Consider the following 14917-nt stretch of genomic DNA (forward strand, 5'->3'; position numbering starts at 1 on the left):
GACAGCAGAAAAAGCTCCAGAGTCAGTCACGTTCAGTGCAGATGTACCCTTATATCTCACCTGTATGCCATACCAGTGTCTCCACACTCCTTGGTTAAGAGGAGAACCAACCCATATGGCATACAACGACCTATGCTTGATAAACATTGTTGTCCTTGGTAACAACATATCATTTGGTCGCGAACAGGTTTAAGGACTAAACGACAAATCCTCCTTTGTCGAGTCTAAATAGTCCTAAGGACTTCACCACAACACAGGATTTCATTAGAAGATGAAATAATTTGTGATGAAAAATATCAAAATAATTTTTATTAATTTATAATTCATATACTAATATAAGAAAGAGTACAACTATCAATAGGCTGACGATTGGCTTTGGGATACTATTCCCAACAATCTCCCAATTGGCCTAAAACCAATCGGTGCAGTATTTAATACCCATCTTCGACTTGAAGTAGTCGAACTCCTTCACCACAATGGCTTTAGTGAATAGGTCGGCCAGGTTTTTCTTTCCGTCGATCTTCTGAAGGTCAACGTGACCTCTATCCATGATTTCTCGGATAAGATGGTAGCGACGCAGAATATGTTTCGTCCGCTGGTGTGCCTTTGGTTCCTTCGCCTGAGCAATGGCTCCAGAGCTATCTCAGTAGAGCAGAACTGGACCAACAAGGGAGGGTGCTACTTTGAGCTTGATGAGGAATTTTCTCAGCCACACCGCTTCTTTGGCAGCATCTGATGCAGCGATGTACTCTGCCTCGCAAACGAATCAGCCACAGTGTGCTGCTTGGAACTCTTCCAGCAGACAGCCCCACCATTAAAGATAAAAATAAATTCCGACACACTCTTGCTGTCATCGTGATCAGACTGGAAATTGAAGTTGGTAAACCCTATAAGTCTCAAGTCTGATTCACCATAAACAAGCCACTGATCCTTAGTATTTCTTAAATACTTCAAGATGGTTTTAACAACCTTCCAGTGATTTTTCTCGGGATCAGATTAGTATCTACTCACTACCCCTAGTGAGTATGCCACATCTGGTTGTGTATATATCATGGCGTACATGATAGATTTCACTGTCGAAGCATATAGAATTCTACCCATACGCTCTCTCTCTTGAGGTGTTGTCGGACAATTCCTCTTCGAGAGAGAAATTCCATGGCCTATCGGTGGATAGCCTTTCTTGAAATTCTCCATGCTGAACCTCTTCAGCATAGTATCAATGTACGTGGATTGAGATAAGCCAAGCAACCTTTTAGATCTATCCCTATAGATCCTATCTCTAGGATGTAGGAAGCTTCTCCCAATATTTTTACTGGAGAACTGTGACGACAGTCAAATCTTTATTCCTTGTAATGCAGGGACATCATTCTCGATTAAGAGAATATCATCCACATACAATACAAGAAATACCATTACTGGACCATTAGCCCACTTATAAATGCAGGGCTCTTCTTTGTTCTTAACGAAGCCATACGTCTTGATCGTCCTATCAAAACGTATATTCCAACTCCGTGATGCCTGCTTAAGTCCATAAATGGACCTCTGTAGCCTGCACACCTTAGACTCATCTGTGGATGTGAACCCTTTAGGTTGTATCATATACACCTCTTTGTCCAGCTCTCCGTTTAGAAAAGCTGTCTTCACATCCATCTGCCAGATTTCATAGTCCAGATGGGCAGCTATCGCAAGCAAAATCCGAATAGATTTGAGCATTGCCACAGGAGAAAATATCTCATCATAGTCTATACCATAATGTTGACAATATTCCTTGGCAACCAGATGGGCTTTATAGATCTCCATATTTCCATCTGCGCCCCCTTTCTCTTGAAGACCCACTTACACCCTATGGATTTTATTCCTTCGGGTGGGTCAACCAATGTCCACACATCATTGACCTTCATGGACTCCATTTCAGATTTCATGGCCTCTAGCCATTTTTCAAAGTCAGATTTCTACATTGCATCCATGTAGGTGATCGGATCCTCATCGTTTTCACCATGTTCGACAGGATCGCCGTCTCGGACCAAGAAATCATAGTATCTGTCTGGTTGACGTGGTACTCTACCAGACCACCTTAAGGGTGCAGGAACAATGGGCTCCGGATCTGATCTAACCAAATTCGGTTCAGGTCAGCAACTTGTGTCAGTTTTTTCACCTACCGAACTTCCTCAAGTTCGACCTTAGAGGCAACAGTCCCTTCACCAAGGAACTCCTTTTCCAAAAAGATTGCCTTAAGGCTGACAAACACCTTTTGCTCATCAGCTAGGTAGAAATAATATCCTTTGGTCTCTTTTGGGTACCCTATGAAATAATACTTGTCAGACCTAGGTCCAAGCTTGTTCGTAATTAAACGTTTAACATAAGCCGGATACCCCCAAACCCTAAGGTGCAAGAGTACTGGCTTACGTCCTATCCATATCTCATAAGGCATTTTAGTTACAGACTTACTCGGAACCCTATTTAGAAGGTAACAAGCCAATTCGAGCGCATATCCCCAGAAAGAGATCGGCAAACCAGCAAACCCCATCATGGATCGAACCATATCCAACAAGATCCGATTCCTCCTTTCAGACACACCATTATGCTGTGGTGTTCCAAGAGGAGTCCACTGAGAGAGAATCCCATTCTCCCCAAGATATGTCAAAAACTCATTGAAAAGGTATTCACCTCCTCGATCAGATCGAAGAGTTTCAATACACTTTCCAGTTTATTTTTCTACCTCATTTTGGAATAGTTTGAACATTTCAAACGACTCCGACTTATGCTTCATTAAGTAGACATACCCATACCTCGATAGGTCATCTGTGAAGGTTATGAAGTAGAAATATCCACCTCTTGCACTTGAGCTCATAGGTCCACATACATCAGAATATATCAGACCCAAGAGTTCACTGGCTCACTCACCTTTTCCAGTAAAAGGTGATTTGGTCATCTTCCCAAGAAGACAGGACTCACAGGTTGGAAGTGATTCACAATCACCAACTTCAAGAATTTCTTCTTGAGCCAACCTATTTATCCTATTCTTATTGATATGACCTAGCCTACAGTGCCAAAGGTAGACTTCTGACATATTATCCATTCTAAGGCGTTTACCGAAGGTTTGAACTATATTAACAGGCTGTGATAGTAAGTAAATTTTATTATTTAGTTATCCAACAAATATTATAACACCATTCAAAATGATATTGCAAACATTTCTTTTTATTAAAAATTATAACTGTACATGGCCAAAAGGCCTACAAAAATAATATTTAATAAAAAACTTGGACAATAGTGATATTCACTCAGAATTACATTACGAGAGTTGATTACAAGGTTCATGATTCCTAAAGCTAAAACTGAAACTTTATTTTCATCTCCAATGTTCAGGAACCTCTCGCCTTCATCAAATCTCCTACTGACCTGCAGATCCTTGCTTCTTCTTCAGTCTGTTCGAGTCCAGGGAGGCAATGTATAGAGCACAGTTCCTCTTTCAGTGCCCCTGCTTTTTGCAAAAGAAGCACTCCGTCTGGCTCTGGTCAAGCTTGTGCTTCTTGGTATGACCCTGTGTAGACATCCCTGCATGCGGCTGCACCTTCTTATTCTTCTTCTTCTTGTTCTTCTTCCCTTTCTTAAAGGGTCGAAGACCAGAAGAAGACCCTCCCACAACATTCACCGACTCCTTATGGAGCTGGTGGTCTTTCTCAAAGTTCTGTAGCAACCCCAACAAGCCGTGGTAGTTCACTGCAGGCTTTATCATCTGAAAATGAGTAAGGGGAGGAAGGACTTAGGCAAAGAATTAAGGATCACATCCTTACCGAGCTGCTCGTGCAAGGAAAAGTCCAGTTTACTTAGGTGCTCAATCATTTCGATCATGTACAGTACATGATCAGTGACTGAGGTCCCATCCCTCATCCGAGCATTGAAAATGGCACAACTAGTTTTGTGCCTTTCAACATCGTCAGGCGTGCCAAAAGAGTCGTTCAACATTTGAAGCATCTCCTACGGCTGGGTGTTCTCGAACCTGTGGTTGAACTCATCATTCATTACCGCCAGCATTATGCACCGTACAGTGGTGTGGTCGTGAGCCACTTTTGATAAGTATCTTGGATCGTCCCTCTAGCGTTCGGGGCTGGCTCCTCAGGTGTCGGATCCGTTACTACATAAAAGATCCGTTCATGCTCAAAGATGATTTTTAATTTTCAATACCAGCTATCAAAATTAGGTCCCATGAGCTTGTCATTATCTAATAATGATCGGAGCGATAGGGTAGTGGCCATAGCTGCATAAAAGAAAATCAGACCTTTATTAGTATATAAATTATTAATACTAAAGATTTGGACTTTAGTCTAAAGTTTCTCTCAGTATTTTTATGAACTGATAGCCTCAACCTCTAATTCGAGGAATTACTTTAATTCCTTAGTGGGTACTAGATTCACACAGACCACACATGAGCCCAACTTTGGTTGGTCAACCCATGTGCATCTATGGGTAGGTTCATAACCAGTTGTTTCTCTAAACAACTTCTAGTAATTAATTTTGCCCCAGAACCTAATCAGTAGGCTTTGGCCTCTACTAAAAAGATCTAGTTAGGTCCAACCATTAACATGACTTGATTTGGTAAATCGGACCAATAAATGATCAGGCCCAACTTTAGCCGGCCAACCGACCACCATCAAAAAGACTCAACCAAATTATCATATTATGAATGATAATTCCATTAGTCAATAAGCACCAGGCCTTTGGGCCTCCAGTGATTATTAAACTAATGGACTCATTATCACTCACTTAATGGGAGGCTATGACTTAGTTATCACTATAACTTAATCATTTTTAGGGATCTAATAATTTTTGAGGACTTTATCAAAGGATAGAAGAGAAGAAATTAACCAGTCAATTTCAATCCTCCCACTGACTTCACCAAGTCAGATTAAAAAGAATTTAATTAAAGCCGGCTTTAGGAGCACCTAAATCAGTCACACTGATTTACCTAATGACATGGGTGAGTCCTAATCACTAAGTGATCTAATCAAAATCTAACTCACCAGGTTGGCCAGGTAAGTGAGATCAGTGGAAGGGATATGTCATTAACTCGTCAGAGATCGAATCAATGTGAGTAGCTCCCAGTTAAAAACCACTGGTCAGACTGTCGAACTTACCTTAGACACCAATCGGTTCATTAGTTTTAATTTGATCAACTTAGTAAATAGGGTTCCACCGCGTAGCCATGAATTAAGTCCATCTTGGTCTAGTTAAAGACATGGACCCATTCAACTACAACTATTGGAGTTGAGTCTAGAGTGTCCTTAACCTAATCTAATTCAATTTTTGATTAGATTTGACCAATTACTCTAATTTAATCCATTTCTTTAAGCTAACCTTAGGTCTAACCCAATTATGGATCTAATCCATCTAACCCATTGACCCATAAATTTATGGAATTATCTTAGGTCTTAATTCATAATTCTAGACCAACTAGACAATACTTAATTCTTTTAATTAAGTATTTGGGCTGATGGGTCAAGGTTTGGTATTTCGAAAATAATTTTTAAATTTGAAAGATTTTATTTTCTGTTCACTAAATGTGTTGACTCATTTCACAAACGGATCAGCATATTTCATAAACAACAATCCTATTACTAATTACATAACAGAAAATAACTCAATCAAAATAAATCATGAATATTCTTTTAGATCTAATCTAACATATTCATGATAAATTTTACAATTGAATCTTTACAATTAAGTCCTTTCGCTGCTTCATCTGTATGAGATATAATCGCTCGGCACCCCTACCACCATAGGAGAACCCCATCGAATGGGAGAAGAGGGCCTTTAAACTCTACTTTTCTCCTATGACCGGATGACCATGGCAACCAACCCAATTAGACTACTTGCTACTTGGATCAAGTATATCTAAATATACCAATTTCAAAATTTAAATTTTAAATTTTAAATTTTAAAATTTTAAATTTCAAACAAATTTTAAATTTTAAAATTTTAAATTTCAAACAAATTTTAAATTTTAAATTTTTAAATTTCAAATTTTAAATTTTAAATTTGAATTTTCAAATAAATTTCAAATTTTAAATTTTAAATTTTTAAATTTTGAATTTTAAATTTCAAATTTTAAAATTTAAAATTTAAATTTTGAATTTTAAATTTCAAATTTAAATTTTAAATTTAAACTTTTAGACTACTACTTAATCTACGCATGCAAATGTATATCATATTTTAGAACCTGCTCTGATACCATTTGAAGTGAATTTTAGTGCAGGGGTAAAATGATAATTTAAAACTTTTTTAAAATTATAATTTTATAGCAAAAATTATTAATTAATCTAATTAATTAACATGTATTAACCCTACACAAGGATCTAAATATGATATATATATAGCATACATTTAAATTTAAAATTTAAACTTCTACAGTAAATATTTTACTATTATGTGTTCAGAACACATTACCTTCGTGCAGGTAGTCGATCGCCGTAGTCTGATCATCGTCGAAAAAGTCTGATCATCGTAATGTAGCCACATAATATGTCTGGCCACTGTGGATCATCTACACGAAGCTCTCGATCTGATCGGCTTCTTACGAATGCTAGTTTGTTGCAGAACCTTTTCGACGGCTGATGCTGATCGAACTCCTTCGATCGGTATCTGTCAATTTCTCAGATACTCCAGATCGTCAACAGAGATAGTAGAGAGGTTGATGAAGCTCTCTCTAAAGTTTGGTGGACTCACGACACTCGTAGCTCACCTTCTCACTTCTCGAACCCTAGACAGTAACCCTAGGGTACACACAGAAAACCCTACACCAAAAATCTTTCTTTTCTTTTCTCTTGAAATTTTTGAACTCTCAATCTCACACACAAGGCCTTCTCACGCAACCTCTCTCTCTAAGAAAGTCATGCGCATGCCCCACCTTCTCTTCTCTTTTTAAAACAGTGCAAGACCGCGTCTTTACCGTGTCTTCACCGCGTGAGAGGATAAAGCTAGGTGGTTGCTCACTTGAATTCAAATCGAATTTGAATTCAAATACCAACCAACCAATCTTTATCCACTCTTGGTGTGAGAAGAAGGGGGCGTGGGTTCTTTGTGCATGGAGAATATACACGAGAAACTTTTTCTCGTATAGAATAAGTGGCGCACAAGTGGATAAGGTGGCGCATGAGATTAGTTACCCATTCAAATTCAAACTTTATTTGAATTTGAATGGCCAACCAACCATCTTTATCCACTCAAAATGGTGCACAAAGGAGGGGTGCGGGAAGGCTTTTGTGTGGGAGAAAATTCACGAGAACTTGTTTCTCGTGAATTCAAATAGGCGCAGGTGAGGTGAGGTGGCACATGGAGATGAGTCAAGGTGGTTTCAAATCTAATTGAACCAACCTTATTAAAATAGATTAGGCACAATTAGACTAAATTAAATTCAACACAATTAGACTTAATTAGGCTCAATAAAATTCTAATCAAATCAGGAATTGACTAAGCCCAACCCCTGATCAAATCAGGGACCAAACCACCTCGGCGATTAGGTCAACTCTTAACCTAATCGGGTCAAATCCAACTGAATCCAATTCAATATGACTTAATATAAAAATAATTACTCAATCAAATTGAGTTAATTAGCAATTAAATCACTAATTAAATCTCTCATAAATACTGAATCCAAATCCGATGGACAATCGGGCATCAAAATCCATCGATATGAAATCTTGATCGAAGAGTCCCAAACTAGTGGGACTCTTGACCTCGGTACCCAAAATATGTGAAACTCATGATCAGAGAATCCTGATTCTCGATCACAGAGTCCCAGACATGTAGGACTCAGAGTCCCTGAGCATTAGGACTCTTGGTCGAAGAGTCCCAGTCCAGTGGGACTCTTCACCAGCCATCAGATCAGATAGGAACCTCTAATGTGTGTGACCCCACAGGTTCGAACCTAAGCCGGTAGCACAGGAATCAATTCTTGTACTAATTGAAGTGACCATCTAGCAATGGTATCTGATGTTCGGATAGCTCGAATAGACGCAATCGCAACACTCAGAACCTACGCGAATATGGTTACTATATAATTCATCCCTTTTGACCCCTGTGTATAGGACGACTCAGGGTTAAACTGTCAACCCTGATCAGATCATCCGAATCATGCTCAACTCAAATAGTCCTGTGACTCCTCACTAGGACTACCCTAGTCAAGGTTTTGCTAAATTGAAACTCGACTGTACATAGCTCCTGAACTGGAGTGGTCAATCCCATCTTGACACACGCACCGATAAGTCAAGTACTTGACTACACCCAGCAGCTTTCTATCACAGAATTAGAAATTCAGGTAGTCCAGTGCCTAAGTGCAGTGAGTTGCTTGCAAGTCACTATGACAGTCTCAGGTCGGAGGGACAGTTATACCCATATCCCATCGGAGCAAATCTTGACAGCAAAAAAAGCTCCAGAGTCGGTCACGTTCAGTGCAGATGTACCCTTACATCTCACCTGTATGCCATACCAGTGTCTCCACACTCCTTGGTTCAGCGGACAACCAATCCATATAGCACACAACGACCTATGCTTGATAAATGTTGTTGTCCTTGGTAACAACGTATCATTTGATCGCGAACAGGTTTAAGGACTAAATGACAAATCCTCCTTTGTCAAGTCTAAATAGTCCTAAGGACTTCACCATAACACAGGAGTTCATTAGAAGATGAAACAATTTATGATGAAAAATATCAAAATAATTTTTATTAATTTATAATTTATATACTAATATAAAAAAGAGCACAACCGTCAATAGGCTGACGATTGGCTTTGGGACACTATTCCCAACAGTATTCTTTACCTAGTACCCTAAAGCCATCTGGTTTGGGAGTCATTTACTGAAAACTCGCTACATAGATCAAACAAAAAATTTAAGGGGTTAAGACACTCTATAGTAGTACAATATTAAAAAAAAAGAATCAATAAATGAAGGATGGAAGTAACAATATACATGTCCATATGAGGTTAATAATTTGGAGATAAAGGTAGGAATAATTTAGAAAAAATTCAAAAAATATTTAGTATTCTTAGTTTAACTCTCACATTGATTAGTATTAATACTCCAATGACATACCTCATTCACGCTCTACTAAACATCAGTGATTCTTTTTAAAAATTATTTGATAAAATTTAAAATTTTACATTAAATGGTACTTAATTCTAAATTCTTTCTTTACTCGAGGACGAGCAAAGTTCAAGTTGGAGGGTGTGATAAGTGGTATATTTTTATATTTATTGGAGGTATTTTTGATAATTTTTGATGTTAACATCTTCTTGAAATCTAATTTCATGAATTTATTAATTTTTTTTTAAAAATAAATAATTTTAAAAAAAATATGAAATTAGATATATTTATAAAAAATAAGATGTTAATTTAATTAAGCAATTTAAGCACCAAAATGAAGAAAAAATTTTGAGAAATTTAATGCATATTTTTTTTAATTTTTTAGGTAAAAATCAAAGCAAAAATAGAGCCAAAATATCTTTAAAAAAATCTAAAAATAGCCTTCGATGCATGGTAGACTGGTCGCTTGGTCCACAAAGCTAGGACAAGATCCATGGGAATAGTTTCGCGGTCTACAGATACGACTTACAGTGAGAGAAAGATTCTGGGCGTAATCCAATGACTGACATCCATCCCGACCTAGATTCGACTGTCCACATTTGCTATCGATTTATAAGAGGAGATTTTGCATGATCCGATGGCCCAGAAGCGATCCATCACATGATCGGATGGCTGAGGATGCTCTCAACTATGTTAAGGAGATATATGGCATGATCCGACAGCCTAAAACCAATTCGAACACAGATTGGAAGGCTATAGTTTGATCCGACTTTGATAAGAATTAAAACATTGATTTTTGATCAAATCTGGATGGTCCAAGCCTGATCCGACGGTCAAAAAAAATTCTAAGGGTTTTTATACAATTTCTAAGGGTTTTAGGACTCCTTTTCCTACCAAAAAATTATAAAAAATTTATCTATAAATAGGAGGTCTAGGAATAAGCTTTGGAAGGAGAAAAAATTAGAGAAAAAGCAAGAAAAAAATAGAGAAAAAAATCAAAGAGCTTTAGGGATCAAATATTGGGAGATTATGGAGCAAGAGAGCTTGATGCATGGCTAAATCCCTTCAATCCAGGAATACGATAAAGCCTGTAAATAAATTTTATTTTTTTTCTTATATTTAATTTTTATATAATAAAATTATGCTTTTGTTTCATATCTTTTTATTTTCTTTTGAGATATTAATCCAGCCTACACGGTCTATACCCTCTATGGACGTATCATAATTCTTGGATATGGTACGTACTTTGGAGAGATAGATCATAGTATGTGAGATTAAATCTTAGATTTTATAATTAAATTTAGAGAGTTTATACTCCAACAGGATGAACTGTGATCTACTGATACAGTCCATATCCTTTAGAGATAAGCTATGCTAATATCTTAATCACAAGAATTAATATTGCAACATAAGAAAAAAAAGAAAATAAATCTAATTTGCATGGTGGAATCAGAATTCCTGGGTTATTTCTCTAAATTCTTTACTTTCATAAATTAATTCACACTTTTAATTGAATTCTTGCTATTTTATTTCTTTTAATCTTTATATAATTAATTATCTTTTATTTCTTCTTAAAAAAAGAGATAATCGCCCTAGATCCTTATGAAAATGATCCCTACTCATCCTATCTATATAGTTTGAGTTGGTTTTTATTCTTGATCACCTATGACAGTGATCAAATATCCGACATTTGGATCGGCCGAATGTATACTAAGCAACACTCAAGAACCTATTTAAATATAGTTATCGTATAATTCATCTCTTTGACCCAAATACTCAAGGTGACCTAGGATTTAACTATCAATCCTGATATGGTCATCCACATTGTATTTCAATTTTCAAAATTCATCACATGGATTACCTCAGCCAAGATTTTACTAAATTGAAACATATTGATACATTATCTCTTACTTATTCAGAGGGATCAATTCCATCTTGACTCACATACCGACTTCATAAGTACTTGATTATATCTAAAAATTCTTCATCGCTGAATTAAAAATTCAGGTAGTCTGGCACCAAAGAAAGTGAGTTGCTTATAAGTCACTATAGTGATCTCAGGTCAAAGGAATACATACGTATATCTCTTCGGAGTGACTCTTGATAGCAGAATGCTTCAGAGTTGGTCATGTTCAGTGAAATATACTCCTATATTTTACCTGCATGCCATACCAGCGCTCCACGCTTCTTGGTTAAGAGGACAACCAACCTATATGACACACAATGACCTACACTTGATATATCTATCATCCTAGTAATAGCATATCATTTGGTCATAAACTCATTTAAGGACAATGATATATTCTCCTATATCGAATCAAATAGTCCTAAGGACTTTATCACATAACAGGAATTCAAAATGAGATGTACACAGTGATAAAAAAATTAAATAATATTTATTAATTTAATAATTTATATATAATTATAATGATAAGCACAATCGTCAACAGATTGACGATTAACTTTGGGACACAATTTCCAACATATATTTCAACCTGTGCAAGGTATTAAGATCTGATCTCAATTTAATTTTTAATTTTTAGATTATATATATATTTTAGATCTAGGGCTCAGATATATATTGATTAGATCTATAGTATGTAGGATTAAAAGGTTTAACCTAGATCTATTTTCGCTGCTATTTCAAAAATATTTTGAAACTATGCGATGCTAGTCTACCCGATTTTTTAATAATGGTATCAAAGCCACTGGTTCTTTAAGATATATATAATCTAATTTTTATATTAGATTTTAAAGTTTAGATAATTTAATATTGATCTTGTACTACTATAAGGTTGTCCTAATATAGGATTTATCTCCTATATTGAAAAGGTTGTCCTAGCACAAGATTAATCGATTTTGAAAACTATTTTTGAAGTATTTAAATCAATCTTTTAGATCTAAAAATTGATGTATGTAATATATATTTATTTATATTAGATCTAAAATTAGAATGATTAAATATTCACAGTGGATAGGTATAAAGTTATCCTGGTATAGGGTTTACCCCCTATATTGAAAAGATTGTCCTAGTTTGATGTAAATTGATTTTTTAAAAAATATTTTGAAAGTATTTTAATCATTATTTTAGATCTAATTATGTATATATTTGATATGTATAAATTTAGTTTTAGATCTAAAAATTAATATATATGTGATATATATTTATAGTTTAGATCTAAAACTTGATATATGTAATATATGATATTAGGTTTAGATCTGAAACTGTTTCAAGATCATAAGTCACTAATGCATGCAATAAAATATAATCTAAAAAATATTTTTAGAATCTAAAAATTATGTTGTTATATGTGGGTATGGGTTAAATAAATTAGGTTAAGTGATCAAACTATAATTAGAATCAATTGATTAGATCAGGCTAGAACCTGTTGTTGATTTTGAGCAGTTGATTGAACCTAATTAATTATTGGTTAAGATTATGTCAAAGGGGCTTAAAGTTGGTTTTAATTATAGTTGATCACATCGATTCACATTTTGATGTGAATTGATTAACTTAAGACCTAATTGGGCTCAATGGATGGGGCCCATTTCAATAGGTTAATCTAATCGATTCTAATCGATCAATTTAGTGTCTAAGATAAGTATCTAGATGATGGTTATTTAATTAATTTTGTTATCTGATTTGATCAATTTGTTGGTGTCTAAGAAAAGCAATGAAGGGACCACCACTCATCTTAACTTATCCGGCCAGTTTGAGAGATTTAGTTTCATATTAGATTACTTGTTGACTCGAGTTTACCCATACCGACTAGGATGGTCAGACATATGGATATACTGATCTGAACTTGATCAGTCGGATATCATATCTACTGATTTAGAAGAGACTTAAACCTAAATCTTCTCACTAAGTATTAAGTCTAGAGGTCTTCCATCATTGTAGAGATGCGGGTGCCTTCCTAACATTGATCGTTCTCGACTAGTTACAATGATTTGTTTGCATCGAAAAGGTACAACCACTCTATTGGTATTTGATGGCCCAGGATAGAGATGGGGTTGGGTCCAATAACTATTAGGTGAGGGTCCGAATGATGATTGCATCCATCGGTGAATAATGGGTCTGACTTAACTAAGAAATGTACCAATAACTGTTAGGTGAGGCCATAAGACTTAGAGACCATACCTGCTGCATCATGCTTAGTGAAGCAATGGATAAGGTATTTGTTGGGTATAAAATACCCACAGCCGAAATTCTCGACGGAATCGACTCCTACGGAAGCCGGGCTCCGCCATCGACAGCAGAACGGCTCCGCCCGGACTCCTACGGGAGCCGGGCTCCGCCATCGACAGCAGAACGGCTCCGCCCGGACTCCTACGGGAGCCGGGCTCCGCCATCGACAGCAACACAGCTCCGCCCGGACTCCTACGGGAGCCGGGCTCCACCATCGACAGCAGAACGGCTCCGCCCGGACTCCTACGGAAGTCGGGCTCCGCCATCGACAGCAGAACGGCTCCGCCCGGACTCCTACGGGAGTCGGGCTCCGCCATCGACAGCAGCACAGCTCCGCCCGGACTCCTACGGGAGCCGGGCTCCACCATCGACAGCAACACAGCTACGCTCGGACTCCTACGGGAGCCGGGCTCCGTCATCGATAGCAGAACGGCTCCGCCCGGACTCCTACGGGAGCCGGGCTCCGCCATCGACAGCAGAACGGCTCCGCCCGGACTCCTACGGGAGCCGGGCTCCGCCATTGACAGCAACACAGCTCCGCCTGGACTCCTACGGGAGTCGGGCTCCACCATCGACAGCAGAACAGCTCCGCCCGGACACCTACGGGAGCCGGGCTCCACCATCGACAGCAGAACGGCTCCGCCCGGACTCCTACGAGAGCCGGGCTCCGCCATCGACAGCAGCACAGCTCCGCCCGGACTCCTACGGGAGCCAGGCTTCACCATCGACAGCAACACAGCTCCGCCCAGACTCCTACGGGAGCCGGGCTCCGTCATCGACAGCAGAACGGCTCCGCCCGGACTCCTACGGGAGCCGGGCTCCACCATCGACAGCAGAACGGCTCCGCACGGACTCCTACGGGAGTCGGGCTCCGCCATCGACAGCAACACAGCTCCGCCCGGACTCCTACGGGAGCCGGGCTCTGCCATCGACAGCAGAACGGCTCCGCCCAGACTCCTACGGGAGCCGGGCTCTGCCATCGACAGCAGAACGGCTCAGCCCGGACTCCTACGGGAGCCGAGCTCCACCATCGACAGCAGAACGGCTCCGCCCGGACTCCTACGGGAGTCGGGCTCCGCCATCGATAGCAGAACGGCTCCGCCCGGACTCCTACGGGAGCCGGGCTCCTCCATCGACAGCAGAACGGCTTCGCCCGGACTCCTACGGGAGCCGGGCTCCACCATCGACAGCAGAACGGCTCTGCCCGGACTCCTACGGGAGCCGGGCTCCACCATCGACAGCAGAACGGCTCCGCCCGGACTCCTACGGGAGCCGGGCTCCACCATCGACAGCAGAACGGCTTCGCCCGGACTCCTACGGGAGCCGGGCTCCGCCATCGACAGCAGTACAGCTCCGCCCGGACTCCTATGGGAGCCAGGCTCCGACCTCAGTATCAGCTGTTGGAGCCGAACTCCACCCACGACCTCAACCGAAAGGAGGACCCCTCCCGGACTCCTACTATTGCTCCTAGATTGATTTTGATGATTACAAAGCAGATTGAAGGGATACAAATAATTTTAAAAATGAAAAAATCCTTATGCTCTTCAAGGGCAAAATTGTAATTACACTAAAATCCTGATTTGATAGTATCATTTGATAGAACAAATGATTTGTAAACTATTGGTAAAAATTTTATTGTATTT

The sequence above is a fragment of the Elaeis guineensis genome, chromosome 12 (assembly GCF_000442705.2).
Source record: "Elaeis guineensis isolate ETL-2024a chromosome 12, EG11, whole genome shotgun sequence".
NCBI classification, from domain to species: Eukaryota; Viridiplantae; Streptophyta; class Magnoliopsida; order Arecales; family Arecaceae; genus Elaeis; species Elaeis guineensis.